This window comes from Palaemon carinicauda, chromosome 24, assembly GCF_036898095.1.
Source record: "Palaemon carinicauda isolate YSFRI2023 chromosome 24, ASM3689809v2, whole genome shotgun sequence".
NCBI classification, from domain to species: domain Eukaryota; kingdom Metazoa; phylum Arthropoda; class Malacostraca; order Decapoda; family Palaemonidae; genus Palaemon; species Palaemon carinicauda.
Genome location: NC_090748.1, coordinates 50,672,215 through 50,689,714, shown reverse-complemented (window position 1 = coordinate 50,689,714; position 17,500 = coordinate 50,672,215).

The following is a 17,500-nucleotide window of genomic DNA, read 5'->3' as shown; positions in this document are numbered from 1 at the left end:
CTTTTATAACTTTCTATTTATGTTGCAAAAGCTCCAAATATGTCACAAAATAGATTTCACTGTGTGAAACCACCATCAAATTTCTTAATGATCAATATAGATAATTTGACACCTACAGACTCAGGCGTTACAAATGAAGCTTTTGGAAATGCTGATGTTATCGCTTCATTTAGCTTTGTCATTATCAGCTCTAATTGTAAAACTTTATTCTCCTGCGTGTTTTATCTCTTCGGTTAATATGAAGGTTATCTGTTCGTCCAAGAACTCGGTCCTTTCGATCGATTTCATCAAAGATCTCACGGACATTTTTCAATTCTGAAATTCCATTTCTTTCAAGTACATCAGTGACAATTACATGGTCCCTGTGTCCCTCCTACTCCATTGAAGTAACAGAGATAATCAGTAGCTAACTTTTTCCAACAAACCTGAATAGACATTAGTAAACAAGACATAAACCATTCATTCAAGTTTCAAACTATTGCAATAAATTGTTACAATAGCAATGTAAACAAATATATTTACACAATTATCTTAAACCTTATATAGCCTACACTTGTAAATCACTGCAGTCATTATCCTTATCAGATTTATCAGGATTAGGGCAAGTGTATTTTATCCAGTGACAGCTTTGTTTTCATGCAGGTTACTGAAGAATCATCTGCATATAAGGACATTTGTAGTTGTCTGTAGAAGGCGGCTAGGAAAAAAAAAAAAAAAAAAAATCCCATAGTGACATACAAAAATTGAAGACCCCATCTATTCATTATAAACGTAAAGTAACACGCACAAGTACCATATTTAGACGTGGCAAGCTATGGTTAACCTGGATGAAAGTGCAGAAGATGTTTCAACGGAGAGAGAATGCTGGAGACAAAAGGCTTCAAGTTGTTACTATTCCAAATGAACTAGAATCAGGGACCAACATAGTAATCATATATAAAAATTCCGAGGAACTGAGTAAGCTTCACATTCTAAGCTGTGTTGCACAAGCTAGATAAATCTTGAAAATTCAGCATCAACCCCTTTGTAACAATAAAATCTTGAGCTTCATCTGAGAAAGAAAAGAAACACCATGGATGAGAGTGCGGACACTGTTTAATTGCAGAGAAAATGCAGGAGCATCGAGACCACAATTTGTCTTGAGGAAAATAACTGCTCCAAATGAAATGGAGTCCAAGATCAAAGCAGACCACAAATCTGAATTTCTAAGGGGTTGAGTAAGTGTTCCAAATCAGTCGGTCATGAAGATCCAATATCAATCCCGTTGCAAAAATGGAATCATAACCTTCGTCAAAGATCGGTTATGAAATTCTTTGAAGTTTTGTGAAGAATTATTTATGTATTTCAATAAAGATTTCCAGATTTTTATATTTTCAATCAATCTTAAAGTTTTCCTCTATCAATTTCTGTTAAATAATATCCTGTGTAGGCTATCCAAATAATCTTGTATCCTCAAATGTTCACTGACATAGCCGTTATGTTAGTGTACTTTCCCGAAGAAGAGCCACACACAAAAAAAAAAACAAAAAAAACACGAGGTGTCGACGCCAAATAAAAATTGATGAAACGTAAACCCAGTTTTCCTATCTTAAAACTATCTGAAGATAATTTTGTCCACAGAGATGCTGTGTTCAATTTACAACTCCATTAACTATAAATTTAAAGTAACATGCCCAAGTACCTTATATGTTTTTTACATGTGTGTTTATGTATTGCTTAGTCTAATAGCACTCACCGGCCTATAATAGCCAAAGATTATATACAGTATAATGATCTCAGCAGAGGATTTGTGTAGTATGCGAATTCTCAGACGAGTGCTGTCACCCCCGTCTTATGTAGGTATTGCTATGGCTCACCAGGCTAGTCCTAGATTTTCATACCTTACTACTTTTTCGGCGTGCATGAAGAAAAATCTAGTAAACAGGAACCTCTGGTCGGACATTTCGGTATTTCCTGTGTAAGCTGAGATATGTTGCGCAACCCTGTTCCATGGTGGCGACCCCATTACTGTATTAATATTAATCACTTTCAAGAAGAATGCAGGATAGTGACTGCTCTACATCATAAAATATATTTCAAATTTATATACACACACATACACACACATACATACACACACACACACACACACACACATATATATATATATATATATATATATATATATATATATATATATATATATATATATATATATATATAATATATATATATACATATATATATATATATGTGTGATATATATATATATATATATATATATATATATATATATATATATATGTATATATATATATATATATATATATGTGTGTGTATATATATATATATATATATATATATACAAGGTAGAGCCTGCTTAGTATTCCTGTATTGATAGTGAGGTCAATAGAAAATCCAGGAATGACTGGAGAGAATATTTAGGCAGTAAAGCAGATGAGGCTGAAAAGCTATGAGTCCAGGGAATGATTATGGTGTAAGAATTGCTCATAGAATTATTAATGAAATTGCGACTGGGTCAAATAAGAAGAAGCATATACCCATGAAAAAGAGAGATGGATCTGTTATGATAACAGAAGATGAGGAAAGACAACGTTTGAAGGAACACTTTAGTGATGTTATGAACAGGAGATACGAAGGGAATAATTTGATTGATATACCTCAAGCTGATGAAGACCTTGATGAGCCCATGAATGGATTCAGTGTGTTTGAAGTCGAAGCTATCATAAAAAAACTCAAGAGATGGAAGCCCCTGGATACAATGGAATAACTTCCGAGAAGATAATGGCCGAAAATGAAGTGACTCCCAGAATATTTACAAGATCTTTTTGTAAAATGTAGCATGAAGAGGCAAAACCTGATGAATTGGATTTAGGAGTGTTGGTGAAAATAAAAAAAAAAAATAAATAAAAAAAAAAGAGACCTGACTGATCACAATAATTACATAGGCATAATAATTACGTCAGTTGTTATGAAAATATACAGAATGCTTATCCTGTAGAGACGGGAGAGAAAGCTTGATGAAAAGCGGAAAGAGGAACAAGCAGGATTTCGAAAAGCTATAAGTTGCACTGACCAATTTTTCATTTTGAGACTTGTTGCACAGCCATGCGTAGAGCATAGAAATCCACTTTTGATGGCGTTTGTGGACCATGAAAAAACCTTTGATAGTGTGGACCGGCCAATTTTGTGGAGATTCCTGCGTTATCGTGGATTTCCTCTTAAATATGTAAGTTTAATTAATTCCATTCATGAGCATAGCAAGTGCAATGTTAATATTAATGGAGTCTTATCAAAGGAATTTTCAGTGAACAGCGGAGTACTACGAAGGAATGTGTTATCACCAATGTTTTTTAACCTCCTCATGGATTTTGTAATGTGTAGAACAGTCGGAGATGGTGGAGAAGGATTGGACTGTATTGGTGATAGAAAATTAGCAGACCTATAGTATGGGGATGATGCTGTCCTTGTTAGCAGAACACCACAGGATTTGCAATTCTTTCTTATCATTATGCATGCAATATCACACGAGGTTAGGCTCAAGATAAATAGAAAGACAGAGATGATGAGAATGAAGTATGCAATGGAAGATGAAATATCATTGTAAGGTGAAGGGATCAATGAGGTAGAATTATTTAAGCATTCAGGAAATATGATCTCTAATATAGGGTCTTAGGAATTAGAGTTTAGGGAAAGAATGAAAAAAGGAAATCAGACAATGACTAGGTTAAGTAAAACTAGGAAATCAAATCACCTGAATTTACATAAAAATCTAACTATATATCAGTTTAGTAAGATTTGTGTTACTATCTCCAATAGATTTAGTAGGTTTGAGAACAAAGCCCTCAAAAGGATATTGGGAGTTGAATGGCAGGATAGGATTAGAAGCGAAACTATAAGAGATTACTTGAGTGCCATAAGGGGATGAGATTATGATGAGGGGTAGATGAAGATTGTGCATGTTTATTCATATATACATATAAGCCGAAAAATACCTTTTAATATCATATTCACTTTATGATAATAGCTTCTGATTGGCCGTTGATTCGAACTCGGGCCAGAGAAACTAAGGTTCCAGTGACTTACCACTCTCTTTGTGGTCTGGTGGTAAGTCACTGGAACCTCAAATATTGTTTATAGTTCCTCATCTTGTTTTTTGTCAACTCCTATAATCAGGATGTAATCTATTTGGCTTTTCACTCCTCCACTTTCATAGCTAATCAGGCGCTTATCGAACTTTTGAAAATGGGTGTTTATGCCAATTCAGAACTCTTTGTACTCCCTTCTCTTTCCCATTCTGAAATTTAAGTGTGCTCCTATTATTAGCGTGTGTGAAATACATTTCATTCCATGATTTTAAATTTATTATTGCCTTTATATATATATTTAATGTATTATTATTTTGCCTTTAGCCTCTTTTGCAGGTTGAAGATCCTTGGAGAAAAATCAGCAGAGTATTTACCTTGAGGAAAACTTGATGGAGGAAAAGGAGTTGGTTTAACAACTCTCATTATATAAAGTGTGGAGCACTTATTGGCCATGGACTTGTATTAACTGCTCATCATCATTTTACATAATTTGGCTGGTTTTTTTTTTTTTTTTTTTTTTTTTGCAATGCAGAATTTATCAAGGATTTTATAAACAGCTATGGAGTGATTTAATTTCTTCGTCCCGCTCTGCGACAACGATTTACTATCTTATCAACATCGTGGATTATGTGGCTTCGCCCTTATGGGAACCGTCATCATTATCCCCACTCTTTGGACAGAAGACTACTGTATCGACTACTTAAACCCCGTAAGTCCTTCTATGTTTGTGGTATATTTAGCGATTTAGGTTTGAAAGTCAAAATATCTTTAATTGTTTAAAGTGATTATCTAAATCTCATATCCTATTTAAAGATTAAGGCTCTGTATTCTTAAATATTTACGTGGGTTTTAAGTTTATCCACTTAATGATATTATTTTTTGTTGTAAGGTTATGTTCGTTATGGTAGTAGCTTGTTTAACTTTGTAATTATTTGAATAGGTATATCATTATATTTTTTAGGCTTACTTTAATCGTTAAAGATGTTTAATCATATTAATGTATTTTCTTGTTGGCATGTTATCGCGTATTCATGGTGTGATTTCCGCATTTTAGTTTATTTGAGGTGTGATTTTCACAATTTAATTTATTTTTTACCCGTGTTTACCGTTGCTTTGCTTGCAAGGGTTATATTTCGTTATTTTTGTTAATTCACAGATTTGTAGAGCTGGTCGGAATAGGCTGGGGAGTAGATCCTTCCTCAACTAAAAACCTTAGTGGATCTATTCTAATGATAATGGTGCTATGGTCTTATTTAAACGTTGAAGATCATTATACTTTTTGTAAATAAATGTTAATATTTTTATTGTTGTTGCTTATTAGCCCTGTGTGCCATGTCTGCCTTCAACATTCATTATTTTCGACATGGCGCCCGAACAGGGACTTGAGATTAGTAGTCTTAGGTTAGCATAATTCATAGGTGGATCCAAAGTCGCAGAGCGGGGGGTTTTATTGCTCTTAATTTCTTTTACTAATTTTACATTATTTTGCATATTATTGTTGAGTGTACTTATTTATCACTACCTGAATTGGCTAAATAATTAAGATTTTTAAAAGTTAATAGAGGCGTTATTAGGGTTCAAGTAACTAAGTCTTATAATAGTATACGTGACTTTGCTGATTTGCCTTCTTCTCAAAAGGCTGTGTTAATTTTAAAGTTTAAAGGGTTTCGTGATGAATTGCTGGTGTTGGATAAAAAGATTTTGTCGTCGTCTTGGTCAGATACTGAAGATGAATCTGTTCTGGAAAGAGAATATGTTAACATTCAGGAGTATAAGGACAAAGTAATTGAAATGTTGTGTATCTTGGAAGTTCCAGTTGCCAGAGACACCCGTAATTTGGTTGAGGTTTCGCGCAGTTTGCTAAGGAGTCCGACAGCACCATTGCCTGTGTTTTGTAGTACAGAAGGTGAAAGTTTAGAGTTGTTTTTAAGACAATTTGAGGAAACTGTTAGTAAGTTTTTATACACGGATTATGATAAATTGCTGCTATTGAAGCAGCAAATATCGGGTAAAGCTTCCTTTTTAATTGAGTCTTTAGAAGCTGATAAACAAACTTACTCTTGTGCTACAGCCCTTTTACGATCAGCTTTTGCTTCCACCATAACTCAGAAGTTTAATGTTATTTCACAGATGTCTACCATGACATAAGTTATGATTCGGAACCATTTCAGTACATTAGCAACACTAAGAAAGTTCAAGAAGCATTTAAAACTTTGAAAATAACTGTTGATGATGTGATGCAGTATTTTTTCTTGAAAGGTTTGAATGAGACTTTCAAAAATCAGCTAATACAAGTAACTAATCATACACACCCTGGTCTTGATAAAGTTTTTACTAGATTTTTTTATGCTAATGAACGATATGAATGTGCAAGACGGTCATATAAGGCTAGGAAAAGTAGAGCCGATGTTAAAGTTTCATCTCCAAAATTGCACGAGAAATCAAATGTTATCAATTTGGCCAGTAAAGTAACCTTATTTGAGGAAATTAATCCATTTGAAATTTGTACAGTTTGCAGCGATGTTAAAGGTAAAGAAAGGCATCCTATAAATAAATGTTCTAAGTATCAAAGTGCTGAAGACAAAATTAACAAATTAAATTTGTTGAAAGGATGTGTGAAATGCGCAAGTCTTGCTCATGATAAGTCTTCATGTAAATTCAAATTTGCAAGACGTTGTTTTCTCTGTAAAGGTTGGCATTTTGTCTTGTGTCCCTCCGATGTTAAGGGGAATGACCTGGTTAAGGGAGCCGAGGAATCAAAACCTACAATCAGTTCTGCAGTTTCAAGTGATAACTCAAAGCACACACTGAATAGCCTGATGTTTTTACACTGTGATGGTGGTATTAATTCTATTCTGCCTACATTTTCCTGTAAATTTAATAATGGTAAATGTTTTAGTAGAGGGCTTAATGATAGCGGGAGTCAGGCTACTTTTATTTCAGCTCATTGTTTAAGGGGTCAGAAATTTAAAGTTCTTAAAGAAAACCTCGAATTGATCACCAATGGATTTAATGTCCCAAAGACTTATCAAGTTAAGCTGATTGTTGTAAATATTAAATTTGGTGATGATTTTCACACAGTTCAAGCTATGTGCATCCCAGAAATAAACATCAATTTGAAATATCCAGGTTTAAGTAAGATTGTAAATAGTTTTATTAATGCTGGGTATATATTAGCTGATGAAGAACTCATTGATAACTCTGAAAAAATCATGAATATTTATTTTGTTTTGGGAGCCAATACTGCTCATTGTATCATGGCAAAGACTGTTAGGTTTGGTCTTTGTGATCCTTCTGTGTATCTCCAAACAGGGCTGGGAGTCATGCTAACAGGGGATATGGAGAGGATTTTTAATAATTAACCTTATCTTTCTGTTCATACATATAAGATAATGAGCTTGTGTTCTAATGTTGGAGAAGTTGGGGATCCTGGGGCTGAATTATCGTTGGATGGTTTGGGATATTCAATAGTGTCGTGCAGTAATGCACTGGGACAATATGACCTTGTGGGAAGCAGTTCCAATGTTTGCATTAGTAGTGATTGTACTCTTGAAGATGAGGAACTTGATAGAGCTGCTGTTAGAGTTCTGGAAGAACATTGTACTAATATTTTGCATAAGGATAGCACAGATTTGTGTGATGACACGGTTGAAATATATGAAGGCTTGATTAAATATTTGCTCAATAATACTATCCCTAACACTGATGGTAGGTTGATTATGCCTTTGTTGTGGAATGGCAGAGTTGCTCATTTTTTGGGAAGGAATTTTAACCTTGCTAAACAAATTCTGAGTTCTAATTTACGGAAACTCCTCAAAAATGAGCAGTATCTCAAGTTAATGGATGATAATGTCAAGACGCAAGAAAGTCAGGGCATCATTGAAAAAATTACAAATCTTGATAAGTTTATTCAGGAACATCCAGAACATAGTTTTATGGCTCATATGGGTGTTGAGTCGTGAATCCACCAAATGTAGGATGGTATTTTTGTCAAATTTGTGTGAGAAGAGACCAAATGGATCTTCAATTAGTCATAACCAGGCAATGTGGCCGTGTCCTTGTATTAACCAGAAACTTTCTATAGCATTGCTGCATTTAAGATTTGACCAGTATTTGCTTTGTTTTGATCTCAAACAGGCTTTTTTTGCAGATAGCTTTAAATGAAGTTGATCAGAATAAACTTTTGTTTCTTTGGTTTAAGAATGCTAGTAAGGGAGACTTTACTCTTTAGGTGTACAAGAATATGAGATTAAGTTTTGTACTAAGATGTAGTCCAACATTGGTAATGGTTGCTCTCTATTAAATTCTGATGATTAATGTTGAACATGATTCTGAACCAGTTAGAGAATTAAAGAAGCTAATATATGCTTTGATGTACATGGATAACGGTGCTGTGACTATGAATGATTATGGTAACTTGAGTTTGCCTTTCATCATTTGAATAGTATATTTGCACCACATAAATTTGAACTACAACAGTTTGTTACTAACAACCAAAACATACAAGATGAAATTAATGAAATTTTGCCTAAAAATGTTCCAGATACAGTTAAATTGTTTGGGTTGAGATAGAACAGACAAACTGATAACCTTTTGACACAAAAGCTAAATCTTGAAATTTCATCTGATACTAAGAGACTTTTTCTCAAATCATTTGCTTCAAATTTCGACCCCTATAATATTAATGGTCCCATTTTGAATAGGGCTCGTATTTTCATGCATGAAATGCAAACAGATAAGCAACTTGGTTGGGACACTAAGCTTCCCGAGAATAAAGTCTGTGAGTGGCGTAATACTATAAAGCAGCTGAATTCAACTCTATTCCTAGAGTAATTGGAGATATGAATGGATGTTATAGATTGATTGCTTATACTGACAGTAGTAAACTAATGTATGGAGTAGTCGTCTTTATTCAGGATACTGAGACAAAGCAGGCAAGTTTTGTATTGGCTTAAAACAGAATTGTTAATAAACAGTTGGAAGGTAAAAGTATTCCATCATTGGAATTTCAGGCCATTTTTCTTGGAACAAAAACATTGATTGAAATGGAGAGAGTTGTCTGGTCCTTTGTGTGTGAAGCCTGTCAATATTTGTGCGTTGGTATTATGCACAGATAGTTTAGTTTCTTTGAGTTGGATTAATGGTTATTTGACTAAGTTGGAAAAATTGAACAAAAGCAGCACTTTCATATTAAATCGTTTAAATCAGATAAGTAAACTTTGTGAAGAAAACCATGTGAAATACAAATTTGTTAGTGGAGTTATGAATCCTGCTGACTGCATCACAAGATGTGTTTCTTATAAGCAACTGTTGAAAACTACTTACTTTACTGGCCCCCGAATCTTGCTGATGAATGTTTGGCAGCTGAAGTTAATAAACCTGGAATCATGGAGGTCATTGTTCCTAACCCTTTAGCAAAGGCTGACCCAATCAATGTTATGATTGGTATTGCTCCCTCTGATTGCAAGGCAGAAACTGGGAATAGAGGAGAGCATTTGATACCTTTGGATAGATTTTCTGACTTTAAACGTCTTGTTAGAGTAAACGTGTGTGTTTTGAACTTTATTCATAACATCAAACTTAAATTGAACATAAAATATCCTGATAGGTTTGGGAATTTTAACTACCCTGAAGTATATTTGTATCTTGAAGCCTACAGGAATGTTATTAGGGTGGAACAAGGTCTTGGATTTCCTGAAGTTTTTGCTTATTTTGAAAGTGGTGATAAACGGTTTATGGCTGTTCCAAATATTGTGGCTCAACTGAATATCTATATGGATAAATTTGGTATTTTACGAGTTAGATGTAAAGTCCCAAAATGGAAACAGGATAATTACTTGCATTTTCCTATTCTCTTGCACAAAGATAGTAAATTAACTAATTTGATTGTTTTGAATATGCATAGTAAGTTTGGTCATTTGGGACTGTATGCATTGTTATCAGAAATGAGAAAAAAATTCTGGGTTCCTCATTATTTCTCGGTAGTTAAGAATATCCTCATGGGTTGCATTCAATGTAAAAGATTTAATGGACGAACGGTTAAACTGAATCAGAGTAGTTATCGTGAGTTTAGAATTAATCCTCCTAAAACTCCATTTAGTTATATTTTTGTTGATCATTTGGGAACATACTATGTTAAAGTAAATGGTAAGAAAAGTAATTTATGGCTTTTGTGTTTGACTTGCTTATGGACGAGAGCAATTAATTTGAAACTGTTTAGATCTCTCAACCAAGGAATTTTTGCGCTCTCTTCAGATGCATTGCTTTGAATATGGTATCCCACAGTTAGTTTTGTCTGATTTGGTTTCACAGATAGTTGCTGGCGCAAATTTAATCAACAATTTTTTTAACGATTCAGAAGTTCAAAGCTATTTCCATCAAAACAATGTTAAGCCAATAAAGTTTGAACATACTTCAAAGGATGCAACAAATTGGGAGGGTTGGTGGAAACTTGTGTTAAACTCTCTAAAAAGTTGTTCTACAGTTCTATACATAATCATGTCTTGGATATAAGAGATTTTGAGTTTTTTGTTGGCCAGACTGTACATTTGCTTAACAAGCATCCCATTGCTTTCAAGGAAGCCCTTAGAGATACCATGGGTGATCAGATTCCTGATCCTATAACACCAGAAATTTTGATACACGGACAAAGTTTGCCTTCTGTTAGCATTATTCCTGAGTTACATGATGTTGATGAGATCTGCTTGGCTTGCCAAAGGAAATAATGTGGGTAATATTGTGGATGGTTATCGGGAACTTGAGAAAGACAGAAGTTAATTGATCTGTATCACTCTGAATTGGTTAAAAATTTGATTTATCAGGCTACTAATGATAATGATATGTATAGACCCGTCACACATAATAAGCTTAAAGTTGGAGATATGGTGCTTTTAAAAGAGTCTGATATGAAACCGGTCAGTTATCCAATGGGTGTTGTGAGGGATGTTGTTGTTAATGATATAAATGAAGTTACAGGGGCAGTAGTGTTCAAGGGAGCTACTAGAGAACTTGCTGAGAAACTGATGATCTGGGTAATATTGATATATGGGATAGGAACCCAATAGTTGTAAATAAGGTTAAAAGAAAAGCCGTGGTTGATAGTATGGCTAAAACTAAGGCTAACTTTTCAGACATGAATAATTGAGATTTGGTGATGGTTTTTTATTTTTCCTTGATTCAAATTTATTGTACAAAAAATAAAAAAAATTTTAATCCCTCCCTTGGAGTATTAAATAAATTTCATTCCATGATTTTAAATTTATTATTGCCTTTATATATATTTAATGTATTATTATTTTGTCTCTAGCCACTTTTGCTATTTATTTAAAAATATTAGAAGGCAAGGGAGTCTAGAGGTTGTTTATGTCAATAGATGGCTCTGTTGTCCAGTTTTACTTTATCTTCCAGTTTGAAGATCCTGGGAGAAAAATCAGCAGAGTATTTACCTTGATTAATGTATTTTCTTGTTGGCATGTAATCGCGTATTCAGGGTGTGATTTCCGCATTTTAGTTTATTTGAGGTGTGATTTTCACAATTTAATTTATTTTTTTACCCGTGTTTACCGTTGCATTGCTTGCAAGGGTTATATTTCGTTATTTTTGTTATTTCACAGATTTGTAGAGCTGGTCGGAATAGGCTGGGGGAGTAGATCCTTCCACAACTAAAAACCTTAGTGGATCTATTCTAGTGACATTGGTGCTAGGGTCTTATTTAAATGTTGAAGATCATTATACTTTTTGTAAATAAATGTTAATATTTTTATTGTTGTTTATTAGCCCTGTGTGCCATGTCTGCCTTCAGCATTCATTATTTTCGACAGCGTGTGCCGGCGAGCAGTGAGGTTGTAACTGAGAGACACTTGTGAATGCAACTGAACTTTATCTGGTCTGAACTTTAATAATTATATAACCCGTCCTAGTCAAGAACGGCCCAAGAACTGAAACACAAAGGTGTAAGAAAATACATGAGTAGACAGATTATCACTTAGAGGGGGAGCGATAACAACAATATACAAAAAATAAGAAACACTATGACAATGTACAAGCGTGTGTGATACACGAGCGGTACACGGTTCCCACCCTAAAAAAGACAAACATGTGAAATAAGGCACCCTGCTATCAATTGGCGTACTATAAGCAGGGCAGGGGATATTCAGGTTTTAGGCGATCAATGGAGACTCAATCTTCTATGCCACGCATGTTGAGGAGGAATACTTTCGGCGGATCACTAGAAAAGGGCCCTATTAAGGGATGTGTTAACAGGGTTTGTTAGCGCCATTGTACAGGAAAACATGCATTTAATGAGTGCAGATCTGTCGTTATGCATTGCTTAGCCAGGGGGTTGTGAGTATGGCGGTCATGGAGTAAATTTTCCCAAAACGTGATGTAGGCGCTGGAGATTGTTGGAGGACGTTACCATACTTGTTAGTACTTTTTGCATCGGCAACCCTACCATCCTTGTGAGCTAAGGTTTGGGGGGTTTGGGGGAGCCTATAGGTCTTTCTGCTGAGTCATCAGCAGCTATGGCCTGGTGCTACCTGGTCCTAGCTTGGATGGAGAGGGGGCTTGGGTGCTGATCATATAATATAAATGGTCAGTCTCTAGGGCATTGTCCTGCTTGCTAGGGTAATGTCACTGTCCCTTGCTTCTGCCATTCATGCGACCTTTAAACCTTTAAACCCCCTCAAACCTAGGGATGATCTTGTTCAACAGAAGGTGCCCTAACTGGTGGCCCTTCTTAAGAACCAGAGAACCCTCCTTACACGGTTTGTACCTAGAAAGTCCTTCAGTCCATGGGTCTCTTGTTTCTGCTGACAGTAATGGGATACTATCAACATCGTGAGCACCCTTCAGTATGTTCCCACTTAGAGTACAGCCAAAGTCAGTGGGGTGCAAATGGTTGTAGTTGAGAACTGCTCGGGATAAGTATTGGTCCTATTTCTGAGATTTCCCAGAAATCACCCTCAATAACTCGCCAATGGTACGGTTCATCCGCTCCACTGCACCATTACTACAGGGTTTGTACGAAGTTGTTTTCACATGTACAGCATTGTACCACTCCAACAACTCAGTAAATTCCTGGGAAATAAACTCAGGGCTGTTATCAGTCAACATCCAGACTAGAACACTAGGAATAACAGGAAAAACTGTCTTCAAGAGCCCGGCATATCGTACTGCTCTTCTTATTCCTTATGGGTACTGCCGTCACCCATTTGGATCAATGGTCGACTATCATCAGACACCCAATAAAAACAGTAGTGGTTGTTTGGAGACTCGCAAGGTACATAGCAACCAATTCAACAGGATTTCACTATCTTCAAGGTTGGTGGGGCAGCCACCTCCCTTGATACCTAAAAAGTCTAACATTCCCAACATATCCGGCACATATCCCAGATTACACTAATCAAAGATTTGTGCCAAACAAGTCGACGGAGCATTGCAGTCATTTTCATGATCCCCCAGTGAGCATTCTGGAGGTGTGTATCGGCAACTATGTCTTATCAGAATATTAATGGTGACTACCGGGACTACCGAGCCATCTGTGTTCCGCTTCACTATCAAACTCCGGTGCACTTCCAGGTCAGACCAACATCTCTTATAGGGAGGATAGAAGCGTGGTACCCGAGATGCAGGAACCCCGGAGTAGATAATCTTAATAACAGATTGGATCTGTCAATGATCTCCTTGGATCTTGGCCACCTGACTAAAGGACAGAAGAGCATTCCTAGAGAACACTCCACGATCAAGTTCAGGGTCAGTCACCTTCATAACAGTGGTCTAGGTATGCAGTGGGGAGACTGGGAGTACCTTGAGAGACAATTGAAGAACAGTAGTCTGGTAATACACCAACTGTTTTCTGGGTGAATCCAGTGTCAGGCAAGAATAAAACAAAAGTTGAGGTTTTTGGCAGCTACCACCATATAGTTAAAAAGCGGTAGTCTCCACTCGGAAAGACACTTCATCTATAACTGGACGTAGCCTAGAATGCTGGTGCAGGTACCGGACAACCCCTCTAGCTGTTCTCCTGGCAGCACCTGGTACTCTATGCCAAGTTAGTTCAGTACAGAATCACTTACAAGATAAGCCTGTGTCCCTGTATCAACAAGCGAATAAAAAAGGTTTCCAGTATCATAAAAAAGGTTTCCAGTATCATTACTAGACCTACTGGCGAGTGTTGAGACACATGCGTACATCTGGACTGACAAGATGCCGTTTCAGTTACATACTGGATTACAGGACAATCTTCTGGTGCTTCTTGATCATCAATAACCAAGTCCTTAGCATCAGGCACTCAGGATTTGACCGTCGTCTTATGGCCCAGAATCACATCAGTTGAAAGGATGTAATTGCCAATCCTCAATCAGAGGGTTAAAATGCCCTCCAGACAGACACTGAAGATGCACACACTGAGGCTTAGTCACAGATGGATCACGATAGACTACAGGACAAGTGGAACCCCAATGCACCCGGATTTCTAGGTTTAATAGCTTAGACGCTGCCAAGAGCAACTCCAGAGCTGGGACTGTACCTGGAAAAGGCATTGGCTTGATCCTGTTCCTGCTAGTCTTTTCTCGTTTGAAGCCTAATCGACCTGCGTCTTTCAGAAACTGCTGAACTAAGGCATCCCAGAGATTGTCTCCCTTAAGCAGAGAGTCGGGTGCAACACCTGACCCTTCCATCCAGCAGTTCATGACTAATTCCAAGGATTCTATAAGAGAATCTGGATCACCATGAACTTCCTTATACAAGGCTAGTCCAGTAGGGAACTTGGGAGTGGTGGGTTCGGTAGTAAGCAGACAGTTAGTTAATGCAGGCCAGCAGGATAACCAGTCTGCTGCGCCATTCTGATCACCTGGACAGTAGTTAACAATAAGGTTAAATTCATACAGGTCCTCCAGTGTCTGTGCTAGACGACTGTCCACCATCTCCATGTCATGAAGGTACATCAGGGGACAGTGATCAGAATGAATCACGAAGAACTGACCATAGAGGAAGGCTCTAAAGGTTTTCACTCTCCATCACAGAGCAGCCAACTTACGCTCAATGATAGAGTAACGGGTGTCACTGTTAAGGAAGGTCATTGAGTCATACGCTATCACCCGACGTCCCCCTGGATGCTCCAAGGACTCCTAGCACAGACAAGCACCAGCACCATCGCCCGAAACGTAGATAAACAACTGCAAGGGTTTAGCATCAGCGGAGTAGTCAGGGTACAACAACATAATGTCCTCCTTGATCAGTTCCTTCAACTTCAAACACAATGTCACAGTCCATTTCTGCAGTCCATTTCAGTGTTTTGGTCCTTTGGGATTCACGTCCTTCAGTCTTTGCAGATAATGGTTTGGCTATCTGTGAGCATATGAGGACAAACTTCCGTTGGAAGTTTACCAGTCCCACGAATCCCAGTAGCTCATGTACAGTGGTAGGTTTAGGGAAGTCCTCCACTTTCTGGATGTAGTCTATCAGCTTACACATAACAGAACATCCAACCAGATGACTAAGATACTTGACCTCGGTTTGAACCCAACAACACTTTTTGAGTTTTATCTTGAGTCCGTACTTCTGGAGAGAAGCCAGAACCTTTTTTAAAAGTTTCAGGTATTCCTCGAAAGAAGACCCAATGATCAAGATGTCATCAATGTAGACAACCACCTTGGCTTTCGTAAACTCTTGAAGAATACTCTGCATTTCTCTCTGGAACACTGCAGGTGCATTCTTCAGTCCAAAGAACTGAATTACCCGTGTCCAAAGGCAGTAGAGAAAGCCGTGTATTCTTTACTGTCCTATGATAACGGTAACTGGTAATATCCACGGACCAGGTCAAGGGTTGTGAGATATTTGACTCCTTGTAGCACAAATACAGTCTGCCATATTTGGCATTGGGAACTTATTAGAGACAATCATCTTATCCAGTCTACAGTAGTCCATACACAACTGTATACTGTTGTCCTTTTTTCGGACCGGAACAATGGGTGAAAACCAAGGTGAGATGCTGAGTTCAATAATACCCATTTCATGCAACTCCTTGCAATGTTCCTCAATGACGTCAGCAAGAGGTTTTGCAAACTGTCAAAACCTGTGATAAATGGGTGTCTCGTCATATCATCGTCACCAGTAAAGATGAACGGAAGATGACGTAGAAGCATTTGACAGAACTGGTCTTTCTGAGAAGAGTCCAGTTCATCGGCGGTAGACACGATTGTTTATCTTCTCCAATACGTTCGGTTCAGGTGTCAGGTCACAATCCTGTACTACCAGGCAGGATAGAGGAGCATCCACCAATGCAACGATGAACACCTTCCCAAGATCACTCTTCTTGATCTTGGCAGTTCCTTCAGATAGACCCTTAACTAAAACTGAGGCTTTTCCATCTTTCAGATCTAGGATACCAGGGATTGCTGTAGCTTTTCTTGACAGACCCGGGGTTATGATCTTTCCATGATAATACATCTCCGGCCAACAGTTGGTCGGACAAGCAGGGCACTTTGAAGAGGTGTCGTCCCTTAAGAAAGTCTACAGCAACAGGAACAAGTACGGACTTAATACTAGCAATCCTTATTGAATCGGCTGTGTGGACTTTAAGTGCATAAAGCACTTGCTGACAACAGGCTCTACGTATTAGGGCATAATTTTCCCAAAGAGGTTTTTGGGTAGTACTGCCAATGCTCAGCCAATTTTTGGCTCCGTCAACTATCACCCCATTTTCTCTCAAGAACTGGTAACCAAGCATTACGTGCTCAGCCATAGTCCCTGAAGGCACTACATGGAACACACTCAGGGTAAATGTCATTTCATGCAGTATAGTGGTCAACAGTAGAACTAAGGTCTTGGGCTCTGTTTGCACTTAAACCCTTCAGACCAATGTTGTCGGGTAACATCTGCAGCTGGTAGTCCTGCACTACACTCGATGAAAGGAGGTTGACCTCAGCTCTGGAGTCAATGAGAGTATCCAACGGTCCGCAGGGAAACTCAGAAATGGTCACTGGGACAACCATGAATGGTACAGGAGCCAACTGCGACAGTTAACCCTTCGAAGGGATTTCAATAAAGTCTCAGTTCTTGCTTCCTTCCTGGAGGAATCGGTTGGAGAAGCTCTGGACACTGTCGAGGACAGGTTATCACTGGTCAATCTTGAAAGAGTTACTGGATGCGCAATGAACTTTTCAGGTTGAAGGGTAACCTTGGAAATTGAGATTTCCGATTGCCACCGGAACACTAGGAGCAAGCTTTCTAGCACTCACACCCTCCATCAATATAGCCCCATCTTCTACACTGAAGGCTCTTGATGACTTTCTGGGCTTTGACTTCTTGCTATTCTTCTTCTTCTTCTCAACAGTCTGGGAAGAAACACTGGACTTGCTCCCACGTCGGCTCTCCCTGCTACTGATCAAACCAGAGCAGAACAACGGAGG